The following is a 14,568-nucleotide window of genomic DNA, read 5'->3' as shown; positions in this document are numbered from 1 at the left end:
CTCCTTTGTTTTGTGGGTTATTGTTTCTGTGTTGCTGTTAGTGTGTTTCAGTATTTTGAACTTCACGTATCGTCATTTGTTGTTTTCTTCGTGGTTGCTTTAATTAATAAAGTCATCATGTTCACTCGCAACGCTGCGCATTGGTCCGCTCCTTCAGACGATCGTGACAGAATAACCCACCACAAAAGGACCAAGCAGCGTAACAAGCGGCAACAGGACCTACCTACACAGGAGTTATGGACGCCTCCTAAGGTCGGGACATGGGAAGAGTTATTGGACGGAAAGGATCCTTGGGCACAACCGGGAGAATATCGCCTCCCTCGTGAAGAGCTGGAGGCAGCCAAAGCCGAGAGGAGGTGGTACGAGGAGGCAGCGCGAAGGCGAGGCTGGAAGCCCGTGGAAGAGAGGCAACCCCAAGAAATTTTTGGGGGGGGGCACATGGCTTGGGCAGCTGGGCAGCAGGAGGCTGCCACAGGGAGAAAAGGAGAGAAGGCTAACGGAGTACGGGAGCCATTGGCGAGTGGAAGGAGGGAAGTTGTTGTGGCACGGCATGAGAGACTGAAGTGTGTTACCAGTCCGGTCCGGCCCGTTCCTGATCCGCAGTTAAGGCCATTGGTGTGTGTTCCCGGTATGGACCGGCCTGTTCCTACTCCACGCACCAGGTCCACGATGTGCGTCGCCAGCCGGCCAGAGTCTGCCGTCTGCCCTAGGGCGTCTGAACTGCCCGTCTGCCAAGCGCTGCATAAGCCGCCCGTCTGTACTGAGCCTGCAAAGCCGTCCGTCTGCCAGGAGCCTTCAGAGCCTTCCGCCAGACAGGAGCCGCTAGAGCCTTCCGCCAGACAGAATCATACACCTGCTATGGAATCAGCAGGAGCCGACGCAGCCCATACTAGACTGGAAGCTCGGGTTCGGGACCAGAAAGAGCAGCTCCTGCGGATGGGAGCCGCCCTGCTGGAGGTGATGACTGCAATCCGAGGCTGGGGTCCGCCTCCACCGCCAGCCTCCCAGCCAGCACCATCAGCCAGCCATGGGCAGCCAGATCCGTCAGCCAGCCATGAGCAGCCAGATCCGTCAGCCAGCCATGGGCAGCCAGATCCGTCAGCCAGCCATGAGCAGCCAGATCCGTCAGCCAGCCATGAGCAGCCAGATCCGTCAGCCAGCCATGAGCAGCCAGATCCGTCAGCCAGCCATGAGCAGCCAGATCCGTCAGCCAGCCATGAGCAGCCAGATCCGTCAGCCAGCCATGAGCAGCCAGATCCGTCAGCCAGCCATGAGCAGCCAGATCCGTCAGCCAGCCATGAGCAGCCAGATCCTTCAGCCAGCCATGAGCAGCCAGATCCGTCAGCCAGCCATGAGCAGCCAGATCCGTCAGCCAGCCATGAGCAGCCAGATCCGTTAGCCAGCCATGAGCAGCCAGATCCGTCAGCCAGCCATGAGCAGCCAGATCCGTCAGCCAGCCAGGATCCGCCAGAGCCGTCCAGCCAGGATCCGCCAGAGCCGTCCAGCCAGGATCCGCCAGAGCCGTCTAGCCAGGATCCGCCAGAGCCGTCCAGCCAGGATCCGCCAGAGCCGTCCAGCCAGGATCCGCCAGAGCCGTCTAGCCAGGATCCGCCAGAGCCGTCCAGCCAGGATCCGCCAGAGCCGTCCAGCCAGGGTCCGCCAGAGCCGTCCAGCCAGGGTCCGCCAGAGCCGTCCAGCCTGGATCCGCCAGAGCCGTCCCGCCGGGATCCGCCAGAGCCGTCCCGCCAGGATCCGCCAGAGCCGTCTAGCCAGGATCCGCCAGAGCCGTCCAGCCAGGATCCGCCAGAGCCGTCCAGCCAGGATCCGCCAGAGCCGTCCCGCCAGGATCCGCCAGAGCCGTCCCGCCAGGATCCGCCAGAGCCGTCCCGCCAGGATCCGCCAGAGCCGTCCAGCCAGGATCCGCCAGAGCCGTCCAGCCAGGATCCGCCAGAGCCGTCCAGCCAGGATCCGCCAGAGCCGTCCAGCCAGGATCCGCCAGAGCCGTCCAGCCAGGATCCGCCAGAGCCGTCCCGCCAGGATCCGCCAGAGCCGTCCCGCCAGGATCCGCCAGAGCCGTCCCGCCAGGATCCGCCAGAGCCAGCCAGCCAGGATCCGCCATCTAGTCAGGTGATGCCCCTTAGCCCGGTGCTGCCCCTTAGTCCGGTGCTGCCCTTTAGCCCGGTGCTGCCCCTTAGTCCGGTGCTGCCCCTGAGTCCGGTGCCGCCCCTTAGCCCGGTGCTGCCCCTTAGTCCTGTACTGCCCTTTAGTCCGGTACTGCCCCGTAGTCCGGTGCAGCCCCTTAGTCCGGTGCTGTCCCTTAGCCCGGTGCTGCCCCTTATCCCGGTGCTGCCCCTTATCCCGGTGCTGCCCCTTAGGCCGATGCTGCCCCTTAGTCCGGTGTTGCCCCTTAGTCCAGGTGGGGTTAGTTGGAGGGTGGTCATTGGGAGGAGGCTACCGAAGCAGGTTGTGACTGTGGTGGGGTGGGGATCACGACCGGGGCCAGAGCCGCCACCATGGACAGACGCCCACCCAGACCCTCCCCTAGTCCTGATGTTGGTGCGCCCGGAGTTCGCACCTTTAGGGGGGGGGTACTGTGACACTCTGGCTCTATGGACTTTGAGAATTGAGCCAGGGTTGTTCATTTTCATGTGTTTGGGTGTATTTCATTTGGTGGTGTTGGGGATGGGTGAGTTTCATTTTGTTTGTGTCTATGGTGATTGGTCTGTGACTCCCAATCGGAGGTAACGAGTGTCAGCTGTCGGCTCGTTATCTCTGATTGGGAGCCATATATATTCTGTGTGTTTTCTCCTTTGTTTTGTGGGTTATTGTTTCTGTGTTGCTGTTAGTGTGTTTCAGTATTTTGAACTTCACGTATCGTCATTTGTTGTTTTCTTCGTGGTTGCTTTAATTAATAAAGTCATCATGTTCACTCGCAACGCTGCGCATTGGTCCGCTCCTTCAGACGATCGTGACACTCAGCCTTGATGCTCTCTATGGATATGGGTACGAGGGTAATATCGCTGCCCCTGATTTTACTTTTCTTCTCATCTCGCATTATGGTTATCGACAGCCTCTTCTCTGGATTGCCGATGATCACGGTATCAACACCTAAGCCTCCCGTTGTGGCAGCTGTAGCATGTTGGGATACAAGGAATATGTTGGCTGCATTTGTAGCACCTTTATATACGCCTCCTCCATCCACTACAATAATCGCAGGCATGTCGGCCTTAGCTACCAACGGCTTGTAATACCGATTGATGTCTTCAACCTTTAGGTGTTTACGTCGGGGTTTCTTCACAATAGGAGCATTTGCGTACAGTACTAGCTCTTGGCTTTCCAGACCCCTTTTCCTAAACACGTAGGGTTGGACGACATCCTCGTCTTTATCCGTGGCAATATACCTGCGTGTAATACACTGTCTCAGACAACTGCAGTTATGTGCCTTGAAGATGTTAGCATCCCGAGCTCTGGCTGTGAAGAAGGGTGAGCGTCTATCCTTGACATTCATTAAGGCTGTACACTTGCGGGATTCCTTCATCCATCCTACAGGGCGTGATATCATCTTGGCCACGTACGCATTAACACTAACAGCCCTAAGTTGTGGTTCCATAAGCGGATCGCCGTGCTCTGTGGTCACTGGTACCAACCGCTGTCTCTCAGTTGTGTCATCTACAAATTTGGCCAAGTTACCACATGGGTCAGTGGCGTTGGGTATACTTTGATCATAAAATACACATTCTTCATTGGTAGGCAAAGCGCCGATGTTTTGGCCCAAATACACCATGGCTCTGTGAAACACAGACTGTTGTAGGTGTAAGCAGTTTCTAACAGCCAGGTTGTAACACAGCTGCTGGGTTTCGATGTTCCCAATGTACACTTCTTTGAGGGGCACGCCGTGCTCCATAGAAAAATCGGCCTGAGACAGGTCGTGCTTAGTAGAGTCCCCCATCACAGGCCACACTTCGACGGACGTCTCTACACATTCCTGACTGTGTTGATTGTGCCACTCGTTGATCACTGTAGATAAAGGGAAGCCAACTACCACGTTTACTGTGCGCAATGCGTCAACCAGAGAGTTTGCAAATTGGCTGTTGACACGCTCCAAGTCGGCCACCTTCTCATAGTATTCCAACCACGATCTAGAGCCGAAAAAAGACATTGCCCCCAAAGTCCACATGTCCTTAGTGCTAAGAGGCAGTTTGTTAGCTACGGACCATGTCATGTGTTTTGCGTATTCCCCCTGTGTTATGAGGGTCACTAGAACATCCACTGACACCATGGGTAACATCGCAGGGTTGAGACTTTCAAACATCAGCGTTAGCATCTGCATGGAGGATCTTGTCAACCAGTAGTAGTCCGTAGGACTGTGGTGTCCATCAGCGACGTTGCGTACGTTCTGAGCAAAGAAGAAAATGTTAGCTGCTGTACCGGCCATGTTCATGACCGGGTTGTTAGCCAACAGCTCCAAGGTCTCAGCTAGATCCTTGGTCTTTGCGTACTGAGACAATTTGTGAGCCATGAAACCGTTCACGGTTTGACTAAGATCCAAGGCAGCAAAGGTCTTTGCCAAGGGGTCTCCGTACACTAGGGCCCCAATGTTAGTGAACACCCCGTAGGCTCGCGCTCCAAGGACCCAAGCCTTCACCGCCAGTTGCGACTTAGGGCCACTTGTGGCCATGCGAGCGTACGCAGAGCCCATGCGCTTCACAGCTCGTCCGTGATCGCTGGGGATGGCACTGTGAGCTTCGGACATCATGAAGTTCATGGCCACTTCTACTTCAGGGTTGCCCATAATTTTCTCCAGCTGCACGCGACCCATTTCCACAATTGCCTTGCGCTTCTGTACAAACGCCTTGACGAGAGCCGCTGGAATCTTGGTGACCACTCGGGAGATTACATTCCTGGCGTTGACAGTGGATTCGACTATCATCCTTAGAGACCCGTCTTCTCTTGTAAATTTCACATGCCATTTGTCTTTAAACAGGAACTCTCCATTGTGCGTGCTAGAGAAGTTCTCCTCCTCATACAGGGAGCAGCGGGACGCAGCCCTGCGTCGACGCTTGCTGTTGATCCCGCAGGCTGCTATGCCTCTCTCGAAAGCTTCTGGTTCCGTCTCGGGGTTTACAGCGTGAGGCTCTCTTTTGGAACCAAATGAGAGCGAACCCATGTCTATATTTATCTCACCTTCAGGTAATTCGGGACTGGGGGGTCTCACATGTAAAGGGGTGACATCTGACACCTTGATAGCAGCTTCTTCTGCCATACTATACACTGGCACATCCGGACAGTCACCCTGGGAAACCCCAAACCAGTTTCGAGCGTCTTGCCGAGATACGGCCCCGACGTCAGCCGGGTTGAGCGCAGATTCCGAAAGGAACATCTTCCTAGTCGTGATATCCCCTTTCATTTGAAGGGTACGAAGAAAGATACTTGGTTCTATTCTGAAGTAGCTCTCACCATCAAGTACATACTCTGAACTTGCACGGGCAGCTGTGTACTTGGCATTCATCTCTCTAGCAAGTAGCATGTCCAAAGGGTTGAGGCCTACAGCTGCCACGTAGGCACGTTTCAGACTCGCCGTAGTATACTCAGCTAGGCCCTGGGTCCTTTGGCCGTAGAGTAACCCAAAGGTTTCGGGAGGTAGCACAAACCTAGTTTCATCAGGGTGAGTGGTCCGAATAGCGTCATGTAAAGTCATTGTAGTTTTTTCAGTCCCCAGGACCCTCTCGACTATCGATCTTTGGCTTGCAGCTATAGTCTTATGCTGCATCGCTCCGATCGCCACGGCAGACCGTGTAGCAGCGGATTTCCGCATGAAGATCAAATCTGAGTTGAACTGGGTGTATTGTGGGTACTCGTAGGGTGTGAGTTCGTAGAAGTAACTTGGTTCCACAAATGACAGCTGGTCGACAAGGGATTGATCTTTACGCTTGGTAGAGGTTACCATGGCCACCTTCATGTCCGCACCAGATTCCAGGTTTGTCTGCTGCTCATGGTCTAAGGGTTTGAATCTAACGTCTGCGTCGTGATACACCAACCGGTCAGCTTGATCGGAGTACGCAGTGAAAGCGACATAGCGCAGGATGTCCGAGGCTGAGGCATAAAAGTTGTTACCTCTAAAGTCCTCATACGCACCCTGTAGATTGTCGTACAACCGGTCCACTTGTTCCGCGAGTCTGGGATTCTTTAGTGTTATCTGCTCTTTAGCTTTAGTGAACACAGCCGTATCCAGTTCCATGACAACTCTACTGCCTTCCACAACACCGCTCCTTTTAAGGTGTTCCATTGTCCCAGAGTCCAACACCAGTCTGTTCTTGTGACAGCCCTCAGCCTGTTCCTTGATAGCATTCATGTGGGGCATCAGATTCTCCCCGTTGCCTGTCCATGTGGTGAAGTATAACATATCTTCACCTTGGCTCAGTCCTCTAGTAACTAGGCCTAGAAGCACAGTCAGTGCTACTGCAGAGCCTGGCGCTGTGTATAGACCCATCTATCAGATGAAACTCTGGTTAAAACTCTGGTAGCGCTGGGTAAACTGTGTGGTAGTGGCAATCTTAGTTGCCTTATGTACATTAGGGCCCTTAGGGGTGGGGCTATTGTAAAACCAAAGGACTGTCAATTCAACCTATACCTTACCATCCCACCAAGGAGAGGACCATCAGCCCAAGGAGAGGACCATCGGACCAAGGGGAGACCCATCAGACCAAGGAGAGGACCATGGGAACAAGTATACCATCAGACCAAGGAGAGGACTGTCCAACAAAGGAGCAGACCATTCAACCAAGGAGCAAAGCATCACACCTATGGTGAAGCCTAACACTTATGGTGAAGCGTCAAATTAACCCCTTGCCGGGGTGGTGGGTGGATTGTATTGTAGCCGTGCACATTGATGCTTATAGTATGGGTGAACACATTGCAGTGAGGTAAAGCTTGTCTGTTGGAGATGCAATGGGGCCTGCTTTACCGAACCATAATCTTGACCATGACCTATCTCCTAACCTACATATGACTGATGTGTGGATGATGTGTTACATTTAGTTAGCAGTTGTATTCTGAAGTGTAGGTTATACATACATTTCATCATGGGTGTAGTGCACCTGCGCCTGTCTGAATAATAAAACCTTGTGTTTGACACATGACACATTGTACGTTTGTGTGTTATATCTTGAGTTATATTTCCTTTCTTGTATGCCATGTCACATGAATATACATGCATATACAAATGGGTTACATATCATGGGTTACATATCATGAGTTACATATCATGGGTTACATATCATGGGTTACATATCATGAGTTACATATCATGGGTTACATATCATGGGTTACATAGGCAGTATACAGTCTAGTCCAGGTATAGGCCACGTATAGTCCAAGTGCAAGTACACTACACAGAGTAACGCGCAACTTTATTATCCCGGGGTCCTTCACTGTTCGTGTCTCCAGTCTCACCCCAAGCACATTGTCCCCGGAAAGGAAGGTTCTTCCTACACTCAGAGCATGACATAGACGATATCTTACGTAGCGAACAGTACGAATCACGGTTGACAAACGAACTGCTGCATACTACACAGCCTTGGGTCAATATCTCAGTAAGGTCACACAGCTCCTTATGTGTGAACTCTCCAGGCTTCAGCTTTTCCAGGACCATGAGTAAACTCTCTTTCACATGGAGCGCATCTTTAGGAGTCGTAACGCACACCTCCGTAACCCCAAGCATGCAGCACACAGCGATACATTTCCATCTCCTGAAGCGTAACAACCTGATGTCCAATGCCGATTTTAATAACAGCTTGCTCGATATTGCTGTGACACGTAGGTTCAGGACCTGGGTAGGTTCCAGGGAAGGGGTAGTTTGCCCACTGAGGTGTTCCAGGATTAGATACTTGCACAGTATACTGATTGTGTTCTCACCGTTTGAGGGGAACACGGCCCCTCTCAACCTGCTAATTATCCGCATCTCAGCCTCTTGTATCCCCTTTATATCTGACAAGATCGAGACATCAAAACTGGTGTTACCCGTGTCGCTGGAAGACTCTATAACCAATGCCTTGTGTACCCAGCCGTTGCGTTTGTTCAAGTCCTCTAGCTCGAATGCAGTGAACACAGCATGCATCTTGATTGAGAGCGACAGACATGCCGCTCGGATGTTAGCAATGTTCTTCAACAGCTCACTCAGGTCCTCACCTAGGTCGGCGCAGGTGGTCATGTATCTGTCCATGACATTCACAGCCGGAATGAGGACAGAGTGATTGTTCTCGGAGAGCACCAAGTCCAATGGTATGACGTTAGCAAACCAGCTAACGGATGCCAGCCTATGGTTCTGGTAGTCTGTGATAACATCACTGGTTAGCTCATGAGGGTTAGGGTGATCTATCCCCGTGTCGTTTGCAGAGTTTGTACTGTGCAGATACAATTGGTCCATCAGGGCTCGCTCCAGTTCGACCTTACCCATGACTGGCATACCGAAGTCCAATGTGGGGAACTTGAACACTTGGGGATGCGTAGAGGTAACCTGAGAGCAGTCTTGCTCGTCCCTGAACATCTCCCAGGCGACCAGTTGCTGTTTCCTCCTGGACTTGATGGGGGCGGTCCGAGCTGTTACACTTATAGGACAGGGACGTCCGTCAATGGTATTTCGGTTATGGGTTTGCATTTGCCTATCTGAGGACTCCTAATGTTGAGTGTAAACACTAGTACATATCATCTTCACCCTTTATACAACAGCATTGCATTCAACTGTGTTTATTGTGTCCAGCCACAGCTCAACCCAGCTCATCCCAGCTCAAAACTCCAACCAAGGCTAATAAACAAAGGTGCTCTAAAACTGTTACAGATAACACATTCGTAAACCCATATCCATCACCTTACGTTTAGAATGTAGACCCTCTTAGAACACCCTTCAGTGGTTAGATAGACCAAGGTCCCAATAAGTGGCCTATGCTCTCCTAAGTAAGTAACGTTTGTAAGTACTGTTCAAACACGGCTGATGGCGTTTGAATGCTGTTGTTGTATATGATGTAAATGTCACACACTAAAGACTTGTCTGACCCCACTTGCATGAGCCCTAACGTTTCCTCTCTAATGTCTTTGTGTGCCGTATGTATATTTCAACCCAAAGGTCATAGTGTAACTGACCAACACCATCCAACATACTCGTACTCATCATCGTACTCTGGTAATATGTCCTGTCCTGAGATACGAACCCCTTGCACACACCCACGCCCCAGACCCCTGGACAAGCGAGGCTCTTTCTGACTATACCTAGCCGTGAGATCTACTACATGATATTATTCTGTGGCATGGGGACAGGACAGAGATATACAAATATGTCACGGTTCAGCTTTCATTGAAGCATAGACTTTTATTGAGTCATGGTAAGGAAAACATTGTATAGCAACTGAATACATGAATAACATATGTCACACACACCACCACCGCATTCAATACACCTTGGTAAGTTACACACGTTACACAGCTCAAGGACACATATCAGCCAATGGGTTATTATTACATTGTCATTATTTCATTGAGAAACATGAGGTGAAATCGCGAGCCGGTTCATGGTTATCTTGGGCAGTGTTGGGATTGCAGCAGTCCGTCATCTTCACATGGGACCACGGGATAGATTCTCCGATGATAGAGAAGATGGACCTACGGAAGGCATCTAGGGCTTTGTAATCAGCGTCCGTTATATAGAGCTTGAGAGCCGCTATGATGTTTTGGGCAAGGGCCTTATTGCGACCCTTAAATCTATCTATGTAGTACATATTCAGCCAGGAGTGCACATCTGTGTGAATCTTGTTTCTTTCGAATATACAGGCCAATCCGTCCACGATGGCTTCAACCAGGTTAATGTCGTCCATCTCACCCTCGGCAAAGTGCTCAGGGTGATGGGGGTTCTTCTCGTAATGGTGCTTGAATCCAATGTTGGCCATGGCTGTCGTGTGAGACTCTGTGTCAGTGTACAACCTATCCAGTGAGCTGGATTTTGCCTCCTCTTCGGTCTGGTCCGCTCCGTAACGTTTGCTGAGCTGGTACCGTTTCTTCCCGTTCACGGCCAGGGCCTCTTTCTCCATGTGTACGGCCATGATACCCGCGTACGCAGCTGCTTCAATTGTACTGGTCTTGCTAGAGTCGTGACACACGATGCTTCTCACGTAGTAACGATCGGCCAGCAGGTCCAGGGTGTCTTCGCAACCCCTGGTGGCTTGTTCTAGAGCTCTGGCAACCACAGCACCGATGACGGTCACAAACGTGTTGTGCGACAGGAAGGCCTTATGATACTCCCTTGTGGGGAGACTATCCACCAATGCTTTCTCACACTCGGGGCCCCAGACGTTGGCCTTTGTAGCGGAGCACAGGGCATGAACCAGTTTGATAGTAGAGTACGGGGTTTGAGGGACGTCGATCTTCACTTTTTTGGAGCTTGCACTCTTTAAGATGTCTTGGACGGCCTTATTCATCACAGCTGGCTTGTAGACATACACGTTGTGATCGGGGATCAGCGGTGCTGGTTTCGGTGGCAGCCCACCAGTGTCTTTAGCAGAGGCTCTGGTTCTGGTGGTAGTAGTAGGTTTTGCAGAGGCCATTGTGGTTCTCAAGGCTGGCTTCGTGGTGACAAGATTGACATATGCAAGCACGGATTGAAGGTGATATCTGTGCTGAACAAGGGCGGGGAGGGTTGACTCGAGCACCGTTAATAAATAGAGATGAACCGAACTATAGGTCCTATAGCGAGTATGAGACTCGAGGACATAGGCCTTGGTGATGCGTTTCCAGGAATCACAGCCTTAATAGTGGATCCTAGGTCTACTTTCCTCAAGACGGAGCAGTTTGCGACAGAGAAAGTGTGCACTTCGTTCACGTACCCCACTCTAGCCGACCTCGTACACTGGTAGGTTGCAGTGTGGTTGCACGTGTCACCATAGATCATTAGAGCCTTGGTGCTAGTTACGTTGTGCGACACGGTGAACCCCGAGAGTATATTGTGCCGGTCAATGTATTTGGAGGAGCGTCCGTGTTCGTTGATGTGATACAACCCGACCCTTGTATCGCTCTCAGTCAACACAAACCAGCTAGTGGACATAAATCGGTCAGGATTCGAGCTCGGACACACCAGTTTCACAGTTGCAGGAATGGGGAACATACGCTCCCCGATGGCAGGAGCTTCAGCTGTCACATCCACGCTCCGGGCTGCTGCAGTGAGTTGTCTAACATCATTAGGCTCTGTGACCATCTCACCACCACCACCACCAGGAGCTACAGTGGTAGACCCAGGCTCGAAACGAGGCTCAGTAGAAGGAGGCTCGGTGGCAGCGTCCGCGGTCAGGGCTGTACCGATCACATCCTCAGGTCTTGCGATTGCGATCAAGCCTCCTGCATCTGTGGCTGCTGTGCTACTAGGCCTAATGTTCCGATGCACATACGCAGAGGGTGCCTGCGTAGTAGAGTTTTGAAACTGGCCCTCTGCAGACAGGAGGGTGACAGTGGATAGTGTAACAAGTAGATAGCTAAAGGGTGTAGTTGAAAATGCCATGGCTTGTCACAAGTAAGACTGGACTGGAGAATGATGTGGATACCACATACACTTAATAGGCTGAGTCTGACAATGAACACCTTCCTCTAAACACCGTTATATATAGGACAGGACATAGACCTGACATGTGTAGGGTAAATCAGCCTTGGTTGGAATGAGGAGTCCTAGAGGAGGTTGTTGTCATCACAGTGCAACACGGGCCCCATCACTACCTACCCCACCCCCCTGTAACCTCACAAGAAATTGTCTACACTGCTCAGGCTCGTCATCCTCATCGGCACATATTGGTTCTTTGTACTAGACCTGAGTTTTATGACTACAACAATCAATAAAGGGCAGGTTAGAGCGGATAGGGTGATTGAAGCAGCGGCCATGAACCGGCTGCGGCCTATCATGCGCTCACAGTCCACACATTTGATCCCCTGAGATTGCGCCGCTGTCTCAGCGTACACTTTGGCAATGTATTTCCGTGCGGTGGAGTCCATGGCGATTATATCCTCTAACACGGCCTCTCCTCGCCGCAGCAACTCAGAAGACTGAGCGGATCGGTTCCGAACGCTAGCCAGAGACGTGTGTATGTCGGCCTCGGACAGAGAGTACACGTTCGAGATCATCCTGGGCCTATTGGTCACCCGGACCGGACTCTGGTTGTTCCTTGCGTCGATGCTATGTGGTCCGCCAGACGCGGTCCTCAGCGTATACGTGTCCGATTCGGCCTGGTAGCAGATAGGGCCGAAGCACGGGTCTCCACACACAACGGGGCACTCCAAGCCTATCTCACCGTTCTCGTTCACCTCACAGGCTGACACCGTCTCATCGTCGACTTCCAGAGGTTCACATATCCCCCTGGAGTCACACTGGGGCACCCTGTAGTTGGAGTGAGTGTTGTTCACCATCGGCAGGTCCAGCCAACAAGTCCTGTTACCATTAGAGGAGTCTATGAAGGGCATGTACCAGTGGGAGAGCACGACCGGGTTCCAGCTCTCCCGCTTGACGACCATCACGAGCCTAGAGGATGACAGCGAACTGCTCGCCAGAGGTATATCGGTGTACAGCTCCGTGATGAAGTAGGGTTCACACCCCGTCATATCCGCTCTATGTACACCCTGAGCACACGAGAGCAAGCGCTGGTGAGCTCCCTGGAAGGCGAACGTGACGGAGTTGAGCTGGACAGACAACTTGAACGCACCGCTCTTCCAGGTCTCCAGCAACTCGTGGAACTTACTCACACCCTTGGAATTGGAGACCAGCTGGTTGTCTGCGAGAGGGTCCGCGTGCAGGGGATCATACGAAAACGTGCTGGGAAAATGATCCACTACGTCTGTCAGGGCGTCGTCGATCAACGTCCTGTAGTATCGCATAACATCCACGACGTGAGGATCTGAAGTTGACACCTTGCCGTTGTACGACAAGAGTTTGGATACCGGGTCTGATACGTTCCAGTGGTGGTTGATGATATGCGTGTCCATGAGAGCAGCTAGGTCGTTGAAGGCCGCGTCGAGTGACGCCATGGCCCTTGTGTAAGCGAGTGTGGCCGTTCTCAATGCCACAGTCGCATCGAGCCAGGTGCCAGAAGAGCACAAGTGATCGCACCCTTGATGAGACTTGGGTAAGCCTCTGCAGGCCACGTGAGAACACTCGGGATAATCTACCTTGAGCTCAGTCCAGTTCAGCCCTAGGAAGAAATGGTACGCGAAGTAGGAGCTGCCTTTCTTGGGTGTGCGTATCTTCCATCTGCCGGGGTGGAGTATCACCCTGGGATCCATGGAGTCTGAGGCAGCAGCTGTGTCACCGGTTCTGATCAGACGATCCGGTACTGAATCTAGAACGGGAGCCGAGGGTTCGCCGGCACTTATGGGGTAAAGAATAAGACCCAGAGCTGACAACAGTAGGAGCAGATACATGGATTTGAGTGAGGGTGCTGCAGTGATGTTGTACGTAAAGGCCACTGGGTTCTTCATCATTGTAGTTTCCTATAGCGTTGTTGTTCTCTACATTTACTCCCTTTAAGCAAGCAGCAAAGTATCGCGATTAAGGTAATATTGATTAGTATAGCAAGTACAGTAGCGATCAGCGATAGAGCTGAGGTGCGAGTCGACATACACCCTACACGCATCACTGCCAGATCCGACCTCTTCTCATTCCCTACAAGCAAAGAACCGAGTCGAGAGAACACATCACTCAGATCCCCGAGAGACTCGTTCATCCTGCTCACACAATCGTAGGTGTTTTGAATGTCCTTGTCTGAGTAGGGTATGCGATCAGCGACACTCCGGTCCATGTCAGGGCAATAGAGTAACGCTATGTGTTGCAGGATCCAGGCTGTGAGAGGCCCCAAGGTTGTCACGTAACTCTTCACCTTGGAGAACACAGGCTCTTCCGTGTCCATGTAGTAGCCCGGAATGTACTGAGGGGACAAAGGTTGCTCCGATCCGAACGAGAACGGTTTCAGGTCACACGGGATCGTACCGTGGATGGCGCCGTGGTTGACATGGATTATCATTTTAACCAATATAGTATCGGCAGAGTCCAAGACCCTGGAGATTGCAATTGGGTACCCTGTGCCTCCTTGGGGCCAATTGTTATCAGCGTAGTCACCCAACTCCATGCAGGAACTGGAGCCTCTGATGCACTCTACCGTTTTGGATATCAAGTACATGCTGTCAATAATTGACGCCAACCCCAGTGAGCCTTGGGGATAGGGAAGTGCTGTGCCATTTGTCATCACGCTGTTGTTGCTAGAAAGCCAGACTTCTTCCTCTGTTGTCAGCACAGGTGTCCCGAGCCAGCGACCCGAGTCCAATACACTCTGGAGAACAGCCTCGCTTGATTCTCTGGCGGTCGACAATGACACCAATACCCTAGCGCGATGCGCAGCCCGGCTAATGTAGCTGTCGCAACACTTTGCAAGGCTGTTGCGGTCTTCTTCCCTTGTCTGTATACCAAAGGAAGGGAACCTGAGACCGTTGCTCCGTACAACCGTAGAGGGAGAATGTATGCAGATCCTGTCCCTGTCCTGATCTACAAAA

This window comes from Coregonus lavaretus (assembly GCF_964263955.1).
Source record: "Coregonus lavaretus genome assembly, chromosome: 2".
Classification (NCBI taxonomy): domain Eukaryota; kingdom Metazoa; phylum Chordata; class Actinopteri; order Salmoniformes; family Salmonidae; genus Coregonus; species Coregonus lavaretus.
The sequence above is the reverse complement of the archived record's forward strand: the minus strand, read 5'-3'. Positions refer to the sequence as shown.